The sequence below is a fragment of the Neopelma chrysocephalum genome, unplaced genomic scaffold, assembly GCF_003984885.1.
Source record: "Neopelma chrysocephalum unplaced genomic scaffold, ASM398488v2 Primary Assembly neopelma1_151, whole genome shotgun sequence".
Lineage (NCBI taxonomy): Eukaryota > Metazoa > Chordata > Aves > Passeriformes > Pipridae > Neopelma > Neopelma chrysocephalum.
Window position 1 is genome coordinate 507,515 of NW_020897813.1, and position 18,149 is coordinate 525,663.

General features: G+C 41.0%; 1 protein-coding gene across 10 annotated transcripts in view; it reads right to left on the reverse strand.

Moving 5' to 3' along the window:
* The window catches only part of ATP2B2 (ATPase plasma membrane Ca2+ transporting 2), a 409,505-nt gene extending 392,399 nt beyond the window's left edge, over nt 1-17,106 (reverse strand). For 4 of the 10 annotated variants that reach the window (XM_027701197.1, XM_027701186.1, XM_027701200.1 and 1 more), the window contains exon 1: nt 17,022-17,106. The gene's annotated coding sequence lies outside the window, so the exon portion shown is untranslated. The remainder of the gene's footprint in view (nt 1-17,021) is intronic. The other 6 variants (XM_027701198.1, XM_027701196.1, XM_027701203.1 and 3 more) reach the window with 3 other exon arrangements.
* Nucleotides 17,107-18,149: the final 1,043 nt, after the last annotated feature.

The following is an 18,149-nucleotide window of genomic DNA, read 5'->3' on the forward strand; positions in this document are numbered from 1 at the left end:
AAATCGGCTGAGAGTGAGACAGAATGCATCAGGTTTTAGGCTTTCCTAAATCTGTCGTGTATGAAGAGTTAGTAATTAATACGTGGTAACCCTGCAAACAGCACAGCCCTGTCCTGGACCCTGTAATTCATAAGGCTTTTGACTTGTATGAGCAGAGAAGAGAAACCTTTATGAAGGTCAAACAAGTCATTATTCTTCTCATTCACATCATTTACTTTAAAACTTGGCATTTCTAAATTTGACCATGATACCATGAAACATTTGGAATCATTGACATGGGGTTACAAACGTGACTAGAGCAACACTAAACAAAACTAAGGTTACAATCTCTGCTAAAAGGCATTGACAGATTTACAACAATCTCTAAAGCTTTGCCGTGTTGGTACTGGTTGCACTTCCGAGCCAGTTACACTTTCTCAGCAGAAAATGAATTTTTAGAGTTGGCACAACCAGTCAAGTGACTCCGTGGAGAATTCTTGTGTCTGTGTTCAAAAACATTTATTTATACAGCAATTAAATGTCTCTATAATTATTTTTTATAAATCTTTATGGCTCATCTTTCTAAACAGCTGCATAAAGAGGAACTATACTGAAAATTAAAACTACTTAATGCACGCTGAAAGGCAGAAACTGAAAGTTTATTTTTGTAAGACCTGTTGAGGAAGGAGAAACTTGCTGTCTGTCTGTAGAGACTCAGAGATTAGGTGACCATTAGAAATAAGATGTATGGACAATTTTGTTTATATTTTCAATAGCTTGGAATCACACTCAGCCTTAATTGCCATTTTCCTACCCTACAGTTATTGAAAAAGTTGTATTCTTCTCTGTTTCTAGAGGGGAACCACAAGACATCATTTCATCCGTAGGGTAGGTGAAAGAACAATAACTTAAAAATATTTTTTTAAAAACATTTGTAATTAAGATGTGATTTTGACACGCATTACTAATGTCTCTGCCTAGCAATATTATTGCCGCTGGTAACAGCGATTATTTTCAAGTATTTTACCTATTTTCTGCACTAATTATCTGTAAAAGGTAACATTTATTCATGTTAATTTGTCCTATTCACCTTTTGTTGGTCCATTGATGGCCACGTGAGAAACTTCATGAACTATCAGATTAGAAAAACCGAAGAAAAGCAGTGATTTATCAGAAATGCAAAGGCAGATAAACAGTGAGGACATATCTGTGCTCTCCTCAGGAGGGAGCAAGCCCACCCCATCCAAACACCCTTAGGAATTTGCCTTTATCTGCATTTAGCCTGAAGTCAACAGAACACTGAGGAAATGGAAAACCATACCTGGAGTAAGTCTGGACACTCAGATAGGAGAGCAGGTGCAGCAACACGTTTCAGGTCTGTTTGTCCTTTTCCCCACAGAGGACTCTTAAGTAGTTGCCCATCTTCAGTCCAACAGGAGAAAACCAACACAAAATACCTGTAGATAAAGCTCTGCCCCTTCTCTCTGCTTCTGTGAAGGTTTTTTGGGGAGTTAAGGCAGTGAAGGTTTTGCCTCATCAGCTGCCTCGTCCTCTTATCCTCCTCAGAACTCACTCTTGTTAACAATTCAATTAAAATGTTTTCAAAAGATTTTCAACCCTTATGGCCTTATTTCTGGTTTTATCCAATACTTGAAAACATTGAGCTAAACTCTATCTGAATTGAGATTGAAAAAAAAAAAAAAGAGAAAAGGACACGTTTCCAGCCATCTTACACCATAAACCACAAACTTTCTCTTGGTCAAGACATTCCCCTCACTCGCCCTGGCCCGGCTGCCTCAGGTAACAGTGTCAGCTCCTGTGGCTTATTCAAGCCCAGCTTCCTAAATGCTGATTCTCCACCAGTTTCCAGTGTTGCAAGCCAGGGGAAGTAAAGCTGGATGCTGAGAAATGCAGACACAAAACATACTCTTCCCCACCTGAGAGTAACTGCAGACTCAGCCGAGGATTTCCCTTCATGCTCTTTTGAGAGAGCCCTGGGAATACAATCATTTTTTATGCCTTCATCCACTTCACACAGTCATCAGACCTGAAACTTCTCCCAGAGAAAACACACACAATACACTAAACTCTGCTGTCTGTAGAGATACTTGTCATATTTGTAGCACGAGAGTACACACAAGGCAGCCACACTGAGCTCAGACAGGATTCCCTTCACTCCTGAGGCTGCCCAGAAAATAGAGATTATGGGATATCCTAATCTGGGACTACCTAATTTTATAACCCTGCTGTTCCCTAAAAAGTATTTTGCATGTATCAAACATTTTTTTTTAAATAGCCTACTAGGAAAGGTGAATCCCCTGAAAGTTTAAGTCTACAATTAGAATTATTGTTTGGAGGATTTATTCCAACACCAGTTTCTCCTCACCATAACCACACTGGAATTCCATATAACTTAGCTGATAAAAATGTCTTATTCGTGGGGCTTCAATACTGAGTTTACAGATACTAATCTGACAGAACTTGGATTTAATTTCTTGAGAAAATAGCTCTTTTTTTTTTTCAAGTAGAGGAAAATGCTGAATTCTACAACTTAATTGCTATAATCTATTCCAGTACAACAGCACCACAGAGCAGATCAAGGCTCAAACTTCACATGTAGTTTCTTCATTTTCAGCCACTTTTCTCAAGTTCATTAAGTGACTCTGTGTCTGTAAACCTTCTGGCAGCAGGATACTCCACTTTTCGTGCACTTCCTGCCCCAGTGAGTTTAAATGCTATTTTACACTCTCAATTGAACATTCAAAGGGCAATGTTACACACTAGGAATTTTGTGCAGCTGTACTAATGCTGACTGCTGTAGCAGAGAACTGGCTTCCAGAGCAGCCCCAGAATTATCTTGTAGACATTATTACCAAGAAATTGAAAAAAACTCCTAATCAGCTCATTCCTTATAAAAATGAGGAAGAAATAAACAAAATTAAGGGTTTGTTTCTTTTTAAAGCAGCATTTGAGGCAGTTTTAAAGATCTTTCTGCACAGCTACAATGGATTTTTTTTAAAGCAGCATCAAAGCAAATAAAAAGTATTTTTGCAGTATTATCTGACTCCAGGAACTACAACTTGCAAGCAACCATCACATACAATGGAGATGATGCAGAGAAAAGCTTGTGCCAGAAACAGAAAATTAATTAATTTAATAATGTGTGAGTAACATCACAGCCCCATACTCGTCTGTAAAAAGTACACCTCTGGTGTCTCCCTGGCTACAGAATTCCAGCACCTTCCTCTGAATCTGGTGTCTTCTGAGATCAAATCTTCAGCTTCAGCCTGCCTTCCTATTTATAGCTGGACAGGGTTTCACAAATATTTGTAGACAGGAAGTGCTTCACAGAAGTTCCTTGTAATTCCTAGTTTGACATACACGAAAAGTTATTTGTCCCTCAGAAAGCTAAGACATGATTGTGCATATTAATGGACATCTTATGTAGTATACATCTTTAATGTATGTTGTATTCAAATGCAAGCCTTTACCTTATAATTATCTCAACCAACCATTCATATAGGTAACAATAGTGTTGTGTTCTTTCTATGAATCCAGCAAACATTACAACAGCTACACTCATTTGGGAAAAACTTCAACTCCTACCAACCCTTGTGGTGGTAAAAAAAACATCTTGGATAATAGACTGGGGACAGAAAATAAAAAAAAAAAAAAAGAAAAAAAAGAAAGATAAAAAAACACAATTTGAAAATATTCTGAGTTTCTCAGACCAAAGCTGTTCTGAGCACTGTTACTGTGCCTTTAACATCTACGACCCTGCTGTGTAAGAATGAGAACAGTGAATACAAAAAGCTGCCATCAATCCCATCGTGCTAAAGCAAGAGACCAGCACAGACACACAGGAGCTGATCCATGAATGCAGCTGAAGGAAACCTGCCTTCCACATTCAGGGAGAATTTGAAATGAGAGAATAAATTGCTTTGAGTTGACAGATACATTTTTTCCTCTCTTATTACACCTTTTCTCTCCTGTTCCTACGCACAGGCTCCTGCAGACATTTCCATATTCGCTGGTAGGTCATCTCAAACAGAAAGGAAGCATCCAGGAAAATGCCACGGTCCTGGATTTGGGGGAGGGGGAGGACTTGCAGCCAAGCTTCCGGGTCATCACTGCCTCTGCAAGTTGATTACTCAACTCTCTGCTAATCTGCTGCACAATGCAATTTGATTTCGATTTCCCAAGGAGGTGGAGGAAGGGAGAGAGGAGAATGTATCCAGCTGATGAAGCCATGCTTAGGTTAAAGTCCGCTGAAAGCTCTCCGCAGGAAAATGCACGGAAGGCACGGCAAAGGAATTAATGACTGTTCATGTTCCCCCACTACCTTTTCCTTTATTAAATATTTTTGTTAGCTAAATAAGCATGACCATTTTGTGACACTTTACTCACAATATCCCCTAACACACACAAAATTCTTTTTCAAAAATGGGGTTTTTTTCCTAATAGGAACAAAAGGTGATTCTTTTTCTGGGATTATTTTTCTTGATCCAAAATTATAATTTTTTTTGTATTTAAAATTACTACTGGTACTTCATATATAGCTTAAAATATTTTTCCTTCTCCTGGAGGCAAGATTTAAAGGCCTCTGGCACCTTCACTGACTAAATGATTAAGAATTTATTTGCCATGCAACCTTAACAAAACGGCTCTGGAACATTTTATTAAAAATGCTGAACTTCTTTTCAGTGAGGAGGAATCTTGACAGAGAGTTATATTTTGCAGAACTGGTTTGTCTCATGACATAAAGGTTTCAACATCAGACCATCAAACACTTCATCAGTTTACTTCCAATCTAATCCAACATTTCCCCAGCAATATCCTATTGGAAGTTACTCAATCTGCATATTTCACAAAGAGCAGCTCATTAGTTCCTTGTCTACCAACCTGCTTAATTACATCACACAGTAAAACCTCATTCATTTTAACAGAAGTCATTCTGCAGACTGATTTTTGTATTTTGATCCCATTTCTAATAGATATTTTGAACCTTGTTATAGAAATTGCCCTTCACACAGCATGAAGTTCAAAAAGATAAAGCTTATTTTGTGTAACTTATAGTGCCAAATGCAGCCCATGAAGTCAGGGACCATCATGACATTACCAGGATTTGTAACAGCTGACCTTTGGATCAGACCAAAATGGCACTTCTTCAAAGCTGGGTCTGCTCTAATCAAATATAATGTAAAGCAACAAGGGACCTTCACTCAAATATTTACAGAAGGGTGTTTTTAATTATACAACTGAAATATTTCAACTATTACACTGGGGAGATTTACATGAGCTTATTGTGACTTTACAGACTTGATCTGGTTTAAATTATGAAAGTCCTTTATAACTTCCTACATAAGGACCCAGATTAGGGTTTCTTTAATCAGCTCAAATGTATAACATTTGAATTAACCATTCTTACAGTGTGCTTTTCCTGGTGGGGACTTAATGCACCCACACGAAATGGGTACAGAGACTTGTTCAACAGAAAAACATGAAGTAAACAAAGCAAAGGCAGCGTGTCTGTGACTGACAGGCAATTAGCACTGGGTATGACTTGGGCCCTACAGACTTCTTTTTAAACAGTCCCAGTACTTCAAAGACTATTTTGGAAAGTGGTCTTCTAGATCCACTTGCCACATATACATGTATATATATATATACATGCATATGTGGCAAGTGGATCTAGATATATAAGTAGATATATATATGGCAAGTATATATATATATACACACATATACACCAAATCACCATGGTAATTCTGTTTCATTTAAATATCAGAATATTTTTCAGTCAAAACTTTGTTTTATCAGAAGTCCAGCTACTCATTACTTCACCCAGATTTTCATTGGAAAGAAAAATTTTTATAAGTATCCTTAGGTGTGAAGGTGAGTCTCACAACTAATATACTGAAATGCATATGGGGAATCCCGGGCTGATTAATTTGAAATGATCTGAGATGTGAAAGCTCTGCTGTCAATCAGAGCAGGGACTGGGAGCAGGTTTCTCAAAAGCCAATCTGTACCTCAAAATCCCTGACAAGGGAGTGACACACCGAAGTTTCCATCTCAATGGAAATGTACGTTTTATAAACTCCATTTTTCTACAAAAGAAAAAAAAAAAGTCTGATGAGCTGTGTATGGCCATGTTATAAAAAAACAGGATGCATTGTATTTTTCTTATTTTAGCCTGATCACAGTTTCTAATTATCACTTTCTGATCAATCCAGCCACGACAACCACTACTAGCTCTATGTGAAGCTTTTCCAGAGACAAGATGACTAAAAATAGTTGGGAACCCCATTTTAAAAGGGACTAAAACTTAGAAAAAAGTGCAATGGTTAACCAGGTTGCATTATAAGAAAAGAGGTGCTAAATATTTTCTGAGAAAATAAGAGATCTTATGTAGGTAACTCCAAAATTGAGAGCCAAGTGGTTTTTACATGTACCTGAAAACTCCTGAGCAGTGTTAACTGGGGTACCCGGGGCCAGTAGCTCGTGCTTTGAACTCCTGAGCACAAACTGCTTCTCTAATGTCAGAAGGAAAATCCTCACTCTATAAGTCGTACTGAGACATTGGAAATTCACTTTAGTAGATAACACAGGTCCTACAAGGGCAGCAGTTTTCAATAAATCTGATCAATTTGCAAGCAATGAAAGAACACAATTTTTTGGAATATCGGAACAAAATTACTCTCTGATACTTTCACATCCAATAGTTCTCCACATTAATTGGTCAGTGCAGAACGTCAGAAATTTTATAGAAAATGTTCCAGCACCAAGGCTCACAACATACCCTGTGTCTGTGGAGAAAATCATCCTTCCCACCGGGTCTGTCCGTGCAGATACAGCCCCTAATTCAACAAAGCACTTACGCCTGATGTTTGGTGCTTTATTCCAGCAGAATTCAAATGCACATGTAAGTGCTTTGTTGAACAAGGAGAGATTTAGGCATATGCTTAAGTACTTCACTGAACTGGGACCAGGCTACTATTTATAGAAAGCTTTTTGTTCTGGTTTTATTGTTCAACACTTAAAGTCGTCCTATGGCTTTTTCTTCCTTATACCTCCCCCTCATACAGCAAAGCTTTTAGGGCTACAATTTTCTTCCAGATGTCCCAGGTTTAAAATCAGAATGGATATTGTAAGCTCCTCCAATTACATTTTTTAATCGTATTTACACAGAAATATGCCAAAAAAAAAAGAGGCTGAATGGCAGGAAAGTTATGAAGCCAAAAGTTGTGTGTAATAACAGGATGAAAAATCCCATCCCATCCCACTCCACCCCCAGCACTGAAGCATTCACATAGAACCAAACACTAACTTTTGCACCCATAAGTGTTCACTCCAACTTCTCCCAGCGCCCTTCCATGTGCAGTGCTCCATTCCACACAGAAATTCAGGCAGAGTCATGTCTGAAGCAGAGTTTTATTCATCTTGAAAAGCCATCAGTGTTGTACACTCTTTGCTCTGCAGAGGCAGGTTGCAAACAGCACCAAGTGGTGTTGTGAGGAGACAAAAATACTTCCGAGTGACTTCCAGTTCAACACCAGTAGCTCTGTATTTTCATTCTTTTAAAAACTATGACTCTGTTGCAGAGGGATCTGGACCTACCAGCTCATCTTTCAGTGTTAATGAACATGTTTTCACTAATCTTTGTTTTGATTAACCAGTGTCTTTTCACAGACATTGGTATGATAACTAAAAATCCACATCTCCCTAAAAATCTCTAAATATTTCATCTGTTTTACTGACAATACAAGCAATCCACTGGTGTTCTTTTACAGATCTCATGTCCCCCACAAATATACACATGGGGCTTCTCTATCTACACACAGATTACCCAAAGCCAGTGCTGTGCTTCTGGGATGCTCGAAAATCTGGTTGGATAAAGCTGGCAGGTTTAACTGACATCTCTGGAAAAGGCAAGTTTCCCTTCAAAGCGACAGCAAATGTCAGACTGTTTAGGAATTCAAATGGTTTAAGGGGAAAGGATTCATCTTGCCATTTTTTGAGAACGGAAGGAGAGAGTTAAAATGAAAGGAGAGGCGGCAGAAAAAGAGAAGGAGTGATGAAAAGAGGCAGCTCCGGCTCCTCGGTGGTGCGTGACAGCAGCGGCTGCGGCACCGGCCGTGCCTGTGGGAGGGAGGGAAGGCAGGGAAGGCAGGGCACTGCTGCTGGTGTTTGATGCAGAGCCTGTGCTGCACAGCAGAGCCACTGCAGAGCCCACTTCCCACTTCTCTTCCCAAGGAAATCCACCACTGAGCTTTCGCTATGGAAATCTGGCCGAGAGAAACTCCCTTTGCCTGATGCTCCCTGCGCTCAGGGGAACGGGATCTTGTGTGTCCTTGTAAACACATGTACAGAAACAGAGGCAAAGGTTCCATCATCCATTCCTCCTGTGACTCAGGACTTTCACCTCTGGCTTCCAAGATGGGCAAAACCATCCCCCAAAAGCACATTATTTCATCAGAGCACCCTAACAACAAAGCCACTAAAATCACTGACAGAAACTTTTCACCGTTTTCAGGAGGTACTGAATCAGACTGCAATAACCTTCAGCTGAATTATTAATGGTACCTTGTAACCATTATCATGGAAAGATCTCTATTAGTCACCAATTTAGAGTGCTGTTTTCAAAAACATCCACCTTAAGGATGCACAAATTCCATTGACAAGCCAACAAGACTTAAAATTCCATTTGGCTTCCATTCCTCCCCTTTTTAAAAATCCTGCTGTTAATACATTAAACCTTTCTACTGCATTATCTATAACTTCTTTGACAATCAGGCCATAAATGTTACTTTACAAGGATACAACATCTGGTGCTAAGTTTACAAATGCTATTTTCCCTCCCTGGAGCAGGATGAATTTTAAATGCAGGATATTCAGTTCTAGGCAGGTTCTTCTATTTGAAATGCAAAGTTTCTCAGAATGGTGCCCTCAAGAAGAACAGCAAAAATCCTGGTGTTTTCATGTACAGAGGAGACTTGGTTGGTTGTGTATATGCAGAACCTGACGCACTTCCTTCTGTTTAAGGAAGTGGCTTTAATACTCTTGATGAATAACATTACAAATATCTTGCAGACACAAACAGTGCTTTTGCACTTACAACAGCATTTTCCACCCCAAATTCCCGGGAGCTTTACAAGCAGTGATGAATTAACCTTTGAAACATTCAGGTTGGGTTCACATTGTAGCAGTTTTATTATAAATCTGAAACAATAGCCCAGCAAAGACAAGCAACTCGTATGAAGGCAGAAAATGCCCCTTAAGAAAGCAAGTAAAAACACAGAGAGTCTTAGTTCCCCATCCCACCACATACATGCATTTTTTTAGTCTTTCCATGATGCTGCCTTGAGGAGGAAACAAGGGATATTATGAAGGTGGAGCTGTGCTAACAAGATAAAGGTATGAACATGGAAGTCATTACTAACACTGCAGCTGTATTTTATTCTGAAGAATAGGAAAATAGTGGCTGAGATTTTAAGGGCAGCAATACATTTCAAGTAAGCATTATCACAAGTCAAGAGAACTCACTTGTACATTGAAAGGAAGATGTGAAGGGAGCACAAAAAAGAAGTGGAATTCAGGGCAACAACTTCAGCAAACTCAGTCAAATGATTTGTAATGTCTCCTGAAGAAATGATCAAGGAGTTCAGGAAACTGATAATTACCAACAAAGCATGTATAAAGTAGTGTAACAGATTATCTCAGGGCAGAGGGACTACAGGAACATTGTAAGAGACCATTACTGTTACACCCAGAGTCTTTGAAGGCTTTGACTGTCAGAAGAGGTTGTACAGAAGGTGAAACAAGTGTACTTAACAAAGAACAAGTAGAAAAGAACGGCACAAACGTCTCAGGTCTGATCCAGATGAGCCAACACACAAAAGGATCAACAACTAATGAGGGACATAAAAAGGCAATAAGAAAAGGATCTATAAATACAACAGAAAAAAAGTGGGAGACAAAGACAAGCAGAGATTCTAGTATTTAATAGGAAAGGAGAGAAAATAACAGATGGCAAAGAGAAAGCTGAAGTATTCAGTACTTCCTTCATATTCTTTTAATGTCTCCATCTAAAGGATAATGAAAAGCAAAAAAATTTCCAAAGTGATTTTTACCAAGAAGACAGGATTAGAGGCCTGAAGAAAAAAAAGAAAAGGCTAAAAAGTATCAAAAGAAGCCAGACATACTCAGTCTGATAGAGAATGATGAAGTTCACTGCAGAGTACTTAGGGAATTACCTAAAGCCATCCCCAAACATTAGCTATTATATTCAATAATGCACAGAGGGTAAAGTTCCCAAAGGACAGTGGAGAGGCAAAATCAGTGCGCAGCTTCAAAAGGAGAAGAGGGTCTAACTCAAGGAACTATAAACCAATCCACCTCCTTTCATACTGAGGAAAAGGCTGAAACAAGTTTAATCATCCCTTAAGCACCTGAAGGATTAAGTGCCTGAAATTCAAGAGGATGTCAAAGCAATGCCATTTCCTATTTGATGTGGTGACTGGGCCACCACAGGAGGACAACCCAGGAACAGGCAGTGTACACTGTCTACAGAAAGGCTTTCAGTAACTGGCCAACGTGATATTTTCATGGGGTGTAAGGACTGATATGAGATTGCAGATTAGCAGGGGGCTGATATGAAACTGCAGTTTAGTGGGGGCACAATTTCTCTAAAGAAAACCAAACAAACCAACACTCACATTAAAAGTGATCACAAAACTCATTGCCAATGGAATGCATCTCACAACTCACTCTACGCATTAGAAAATTCCAGTAGAGGAAAACATTTGTGATGTAAGCAGATAGGGTCCAGATCATCTTAGTCCACAAACAAACAAGATCAAAGTTCACAATGAAATTTAATACATTGAAGAACTTTTTGAAAAGTGAAATGTAAGCAGAGAAAGTGCAAATCTAGACATCAAGTGGAAACACAAAATAGAGACAAGCTGAGTTCTGCTGAAAGGGATCTGGAAGCCACTGTAGACTGTGAGTAACAAACAGTATAATGGTATTTTTAAAAAGGCATGTGTCACGCCAGGATGTCTAACAGGAGTGCCACACACAGAGTAACCTTTCCATTTTTCTCTACTGTCCAGAAACTTGCAACACCCGAGTGGGGAAAAAAAAATCACAAGAAAAATTCACAGTAAATGTAACTCTGTCTTGTCATCTTGTTTAGCCAGGGAGCAATAAAAGTCAGCAGTGCCAAGGGAAAATATGAGGGGAACACTGTTGGGTCACACAGAAAGCAATGTAATACTGTATCTTTTGGAGGGAACACACCCATTAACACCAGACTTCACAGGCCATAATGGCATTTTCTTGTTCCTATTGCTCTCATAATCTTCAGCACTTGACACAGAATCACCAGGGCTACAGTGTGTAACACACTGATTTTTCAAAGTATTTAACCTTTCAAGAAGAATCATTGTACATCTTCCAGATAGATCCTTGTGGCATTTGTATGTTTAACCAAAAAATGGGCCTAGTTTTTGTCAGGGCTTTTGGACACTTGGTACTCACTTTAATTAAGAAAAACCCAATAATGTGGAATAGATCTTTTCCAGATAAAATTTTGACATTTTCCTTTCATGTAATTACTTTTTAGTATTTATAGGCCAAAACTCACGCCAGTCTTTTATTTTTGGTTCATATAAACTGATTTAAAGCTTGTAAAACACTTCACACATTAGAACATGCAAACTGTAGAATAAAGCAATGCATTAACACTGCATTTGAATTTAAGACTACAAGTTCAGTGCAGCAAAGCAGTTGTATATACATCTAATATTGCCACCAATCAGTTTTTATTGTGTAAGTTTATTCTCAAAACTACCATTTTGCTTTTTCTGTGACTGTAGGCCAGCACCTAAAAATGCACAGATCCACTTCCTCAGATGACAAAGAATATAAATCTTAATTCTTTTAGAGTAATTACCTTAAGCTTCAGCAACTGCTGAGAAATCTGATGATAGCAAAGAATATGTTTCTGCTCAATTATCATAAATCTGCTCATTCATACTGCTGCTTAAAAATATTTTGAGACACCTATTAAAATACTTTCTAGGAACCCATCAACCTATTGGAAGTTTTCAGTTTGGGTTACAGAGAACATTCCCTGAAAACAAAATTCCTATTATTTCAATCCTCTTAGACAGCATTAGCCTCTTTAAACAATAACTACATTACAGAAAGGTTTGTAATACCGAGAAAGTACCTGAGTCACAAAAAATGAAATGCTGGATTGTCTAATATATGGCCCTATTTTGTATGCTCTGCTGAATCCAATCACACCTTCCATGATGGAAGATTTCCCATTAGTGGGAATAAGTTCTACTGATGAAGAATTGCTATTCAATAAGCAGGACAGAATATAGATGATCAGCAAATACATTCAAGGTGACACTGTGACTTTTCCACAGGAAAGCTGTCCAGAGGCTTGGAATCTCCTACTCATAATGAGATAACTAAAGGATTATGCTTGGGTTTGTTTCACTGATAACCACCAAGGAAAAGCTCCTGTTCACCAGAGAACTCCTGAACCTAAACCATTTCAAGAAGAGATGATAGGTGATACAGCAGCAGCTGCAATACATTTAAGCAATCCTCATCCCTGCTCCAGGACTTTAAAGTAGACATAATTTTCATAAAGTTCAATATAAGTTATTTAAAGCACATTAAAAAATAAATTGGGCTAAAGGCAATTCCCCAAACCCTGCGGAATTAATGACTTATTAATCTTAGAAAAGAAATGCTGAATAGAGACAGCTGCAGTATTCTGGCTTCATAATGCACAAAGGTTTTCAAAACTTGAAATGTGCATCCAGGCTCAAACTGCTGCAGAGTTTGGTGGGTGTGGGAGGGAAATGTGATTTGGTCTTGCAGCTCCAGATCCTATTCCTTCAACAACTAGAATCAATCCTTGATGAATTTGCAAACCCATGTGATTGGTTTCCATATATACATACAATATATGTATATTGTATGTATATATACATACATTGTATATAATATACATTGTATATTATATAATATATTGTATATTCCGACTGCTACATGCAGGCAGGAAAAGCATCTCCTCCACAAGAAACACCAATGAAAGAAGGCAGGTTTGGTTCTGAAAAACCCAGGGCTATGACTTTTTAAAGGTGTTCCACCAGACAATGAATAAATTCGTTGTGCAAACAAAGATTCTTTCATTATGACAACTGTACTACCTAGTACACAATATTGCTGCTGCTGCTCTTGCACAGATGTTCAGCCATTGCACCACAAGATTGCCTTCACAAGCCTTTGGCACACCAAATGTGGCAGCCTGGGGAAGCTGAGCAATCCTTGGGATGTATGGCCTTGGAATGGGAGTGATGGGAAGCCTGTAAAACCTGCCAGCAACGTAAGGCCTTTAGATGAGAGGAGAGAAAGAGCTGAAGGTAGATAAATGAGCTCCCACAAGGGAATTGCTATTGAGGCCATGAGGGCACTGACCTGAGCACTCAGACTGAAGAAAAAGGCTCTTCAGAGATGTCTTTTCTGCACTCTTTAACTTGTACAATGAACCCTCCAAAACATGCCTCCTATTGTGTTAAATATGCAGCAACTCCTGCCTCCAAGAAATATTTAAACCTTTTTTGGTTTACATTCCAGAGTGTGGAGGGTGTCCCTGCAGCACGCCAGCTATTTTATTTATACGTTATAAAATATTCAAGAATTCCAAACATAACATTCAAAATATGTAAAAACAAGGCATTTTACATAATGACCTCTAGATATAAGGCCATGCTGATGCATATGGAGTGACTCAGGATTATGCCAGCTACACAGCCCTTAGGATATGCTGTATTAGATCACATAAATGTGAAGAATTGGTCACACCTGTAAAAAGGAAACCTGAAATATTTCACTACTAAATAACTCCATTTATGAAGAGGAAACCTTTTTTTCAGAGTAGGCTTTGGCAAAAAATAAGCCTTTCTGGTTTAACTGATAATTCTGTAGCATGAGACCAATATGTATCCAGCCACTGTGACACACATTACTGTCAATTCTACCATCCTATTATACACTAATATTATTTGTTCATGCTCACTTTTCCTTTCTCGGATACTTTGGATTTTTTCTTTTCAGATAATTATAACTGTTTTATCCTTTTACATTGGCCACTTCTATACTTAAAATAGTCTGCATTTATATTTATCTAGTTTTTACAGTTTTCTTCTTTCAAAGGACAACTTAAGTTCCACTTTGAACTTTGTGAATTGCAGACATTTGCTGCACAGTATACATTATATGTAAAGCTGGTTTTAAACAGAATTCTTCAGTCTGACACACACATTCCAATGGTAAGCTTCATCAGAAGCTTGACCTTTGTTCAGATGTTTATTTTAAAAGATTTCAGCAGCCACACAATTTTGCTTAAATGTAAACATTCGTCCTGTTCCCAATTATCTTCTCCACTATCATCTCCCATCAGACTGTCACTAAAACAATCACTTATCTCTTGCATAATTGCTCTGCTTTTTCTTCATGGTTAACAGAGATTATTTTTTCCCCAACTGCAGCCAACATCCTGCACCATTTCTGAGGTTACAATCCAAGTTTTAGGGTGTTTTGAGTAGCAGAACTTTCTTTTTAATCTCACTTGCTATACTTTAAACTGCCTATAATAACCAGAATATGCAGGTTTTGTTGATGTAGATAAACTCTAGGCAAGCACTTAGAGGATTATCAATATTCAAACAGTCCTAATTTCTACTCCCACAACTGAAGTCCCTGTGGTAAGTGACCTGAAGTGCTTTATTCTTGGCTAACCAAGGATGAAGAACCAGACAAAGGCACCAGGTTTGACTCAGCCATCTACAAAAAGGTAGGAAACCCTTTCTGAGGTGCCCTAAGGTGTCTGATACGTGACATGGGACACGGTGGGGACTCACAGCTCTTGGAGGCAGTGCCAAAGGCCGGGGGGGGACCCTGAGGCATCTCCAAGTGCCTATTTGGGGAAAACCAAACCAAACCCAACCCACTGGCTATGATAGTGGTCCATTCAGTCTCCCCACTGTGCTACTCCAAAATGAATCCTATCAGGGTGACAGCATTACAGGACACCATAGAAATATACCCATCATCTCCTCATGGAACTTGTCAAAACCAATAGAAATGTGCTTGGCATAATTAGGAAATAGGGAATTGAATGGTTAAAAGACATGGTCTGGACAGAGAGATGTGCCAGACATTTGGATCAATATCACATCCAATAGCCTGGATAATGAAGAGGCTGTGCTCCTGGATTTACAGCATGTGAGCAAAGGACAGTGCTGGTAATGATATCAAATAGGAATTCAAGCTAGCATAAAACTCTGCATTCATTCCATTAAAAGCTAAAGTGAAGATGTTCATACTGACACTAAACTGAACATTTAATACATATTCTTTTGCTTTAGGAAGAACTTACTGTGATCTTCACTTTGAAAATGGAGCTTAGCATTAGGTCAGGAAGTCATTAAAAAGAGTACTGAGTTTATTAGCAAGATACACAGACATACATAGGCAAGCAACCATTTCTTCACATAAAAGTCATGAAAACGCTGAATCCTATTTGAGTCACCACATAAAATTAGTCACGTGTAGATGAGGGGACAGGATCAGAAATGAAGTGCTACTTGAGAATATGATGGTAGGCATGAAGTCCCACTCAAAGAACTGCTTACATAACTAAGGGCTCGCAGTATCTACCAGCCATACACCAGTATTCTTTAAAAGATTTCTTTTTACTCTTTGGGAGTTGAGTTTCAGGAGTGTCAACTTTCACACTGTTTAAAAACTTACATTTTAGCTTATTTCGGCAGCAGTGAAGTCCTACTCTACACCATCGCTTTCAGCTTGCCTATCTTCCCAGCACCTTATCTTGGTGCTTCTCAAATATCACTTTACTAAAAAATACACTTTAAATAAAAAGAAAGTAAAGAATGTATTAGCACAGGATTAGATTGGTGTAATGTGATAAAAGTGCACAATAAGATGGGGAAAAAAACACCCACAAGAAAAAATGATCAGCAAGAAATACACAGAAAGAAGTAAACTTTTTGATAGTTTAATTCAGCAAAGGAGAGGTTTCCTCCACCTACAAGACAACAGGTCTTTCAAAGATACATAACGGCAGACAGTGTTCCTTCTTTCACATTTCTAGTACAGTCTCCAAATCAAGATTTTAGAAGAAAAAAAAAAAGAGCCCATTATGTTCAGTGACAGTAGGAAAGCACATCTTGACGACATCCATGCAAAGGTGGTGGCGAGCGGGACTACAGCGGCCATCTCAGCCGGCGTCCGGGGGCACCTCTGCGGGCGGCTGGTGCACCGGGGACCTGGGCAAAGTTACCTCCCGCCGCACTTCTCCTCGGCCTCGGAGGTGCTCGGAACGCCTCGCTGGAGCACTGCAAGGCTTTGAAAACTACAGCTCGTACAACATTTAAATCCCCCCGTGAAAACGAAGGAAAAAAAGCCCCGGCGGCAGCAGAGCTCAGCCGCAGGGCGAGCTCCGGGGACACGGCGGGGACAGCGCTCCCGGGCGGGCTTCTCCTTCATCAGCCCCGCCGAGGGAGCAGGGCTGCGGGGTATAACCTCCTCCTGACCCCCTCAAATTAATATTTCTAAGAGGAGCATCACCTTCTGGCACTCGGCGCTGCTCCTGCTCCCGCCGGGCGCGGTGCCGCGGGCGCGCCGGGGACCGCGGAGCCTCGGGCGGGCGGGGGGCTCCAGCACCGCCGGGTCCCAGCCCCCGGGCAGGGCAGAGCGCGGCCACCGCCGCCTCCCGACCCGCTCCTGTCCCCGCGAGCCTGAGGCGGACCGACACCGGCGGGTTCCATCCATCCATCCACCGCCCCAGTACATCCTGCATCCCCGCTGCCCCCGGCGCCGCTCCGGGGCGGGCTCGGCCCCGCCGCCCCCCCGCGACCCCCTCAAGGTCACCCCAGCGCGGGGCAGCCCCGGGGGTCGCCGCTCCACGCCCGCCCCGCTCCCGCTCCTACCTGAGCCGGCGAGCGGAGCCGAACGGAGCCGCCGAGCGCGGAGCCGCCGCTGTCCCTTCACCGGCGGCGCCCGGGGAGTCCGGGCCGCGCTCGGCGCCTCCTCCTGCGCCGGGGCCGCTGCGCTGCGCGGGGAGGCGGCGGCTCCGTCAGACTTAGCGGGGAAGCCCTGGAGGGGGGCCGGGCAGCGCCTCTCCCCACCCCGCGAGGTGCCGGAGCCGAGCCGAGCCTCCCCCGGCGGGGCTGGGGCTCCCCTCAGCGGGGACAGGCTGAGCCGCGCCCCGCTCCGCCGGGGGCTCCGGGCAGCGCGACCCTCCGCACAGGGGGTGTGCGGACACACAGGGGCTGTGCGGACCCTCCGCGGGCTCGCAGGTTGTCGAGGCAGTGCCGGGAAGCGAGAGGTGATGCCGCGCAGGTGAGGGCGGCTCCGAGCCCGCTTCGGCCAGAGGGGCTCAACCGCGGCCGTTCAGTAGCAGAGGTTTGACACCATCACCTTTCTTTTGCTTTTCTTTAATACTCAGGGTTTTCAGTCCCAATTCTCCGAAAATCACAAGGGTAAGGCCCGACCTTGATTCCGAGAGATGGAGAGTCCCACCCTGGAACACAGAAGCTGTGGAAAAAGGAAAAATATATCTGTGTTTTCACTTTCTGAAAGAAGTACAATGTACAGGTGATGGGCATTAAATAGACCAAGCAACTAACACTCCAGTTTTGGAAAATTAGTAATAAAACCCAACCCCACAACTTGGATTTGAAAATACTACTTTTGCTCACAACATTGCTAAAAAGAGGATGGCACCTCTGAAACATTGCCAGAGTACTTCATATTGGGTGTTTAATTAAACCATCCTGGTTTTACACATAGGCTTAAAGTAGATTTCATAACAGTTCTCTTGTGCCACATAATCTTTTCACCATGAGAGTTAAAACCAGTTACCAAACGTCTCCAAGGTTGAACTGAATCAGAGCAACTTTTGAAGATCAGAAAAATATATTTGGTAGATAGGATGGGGGTGTTTTTTGGTGTAAAAGATACACACACATCATACAACGCCTGTAGACTGCTACAGCAAACAACACTAGTATTTTACTTGGAATACTGGAAATCTTCCACCACTTTTTATTGGTGAC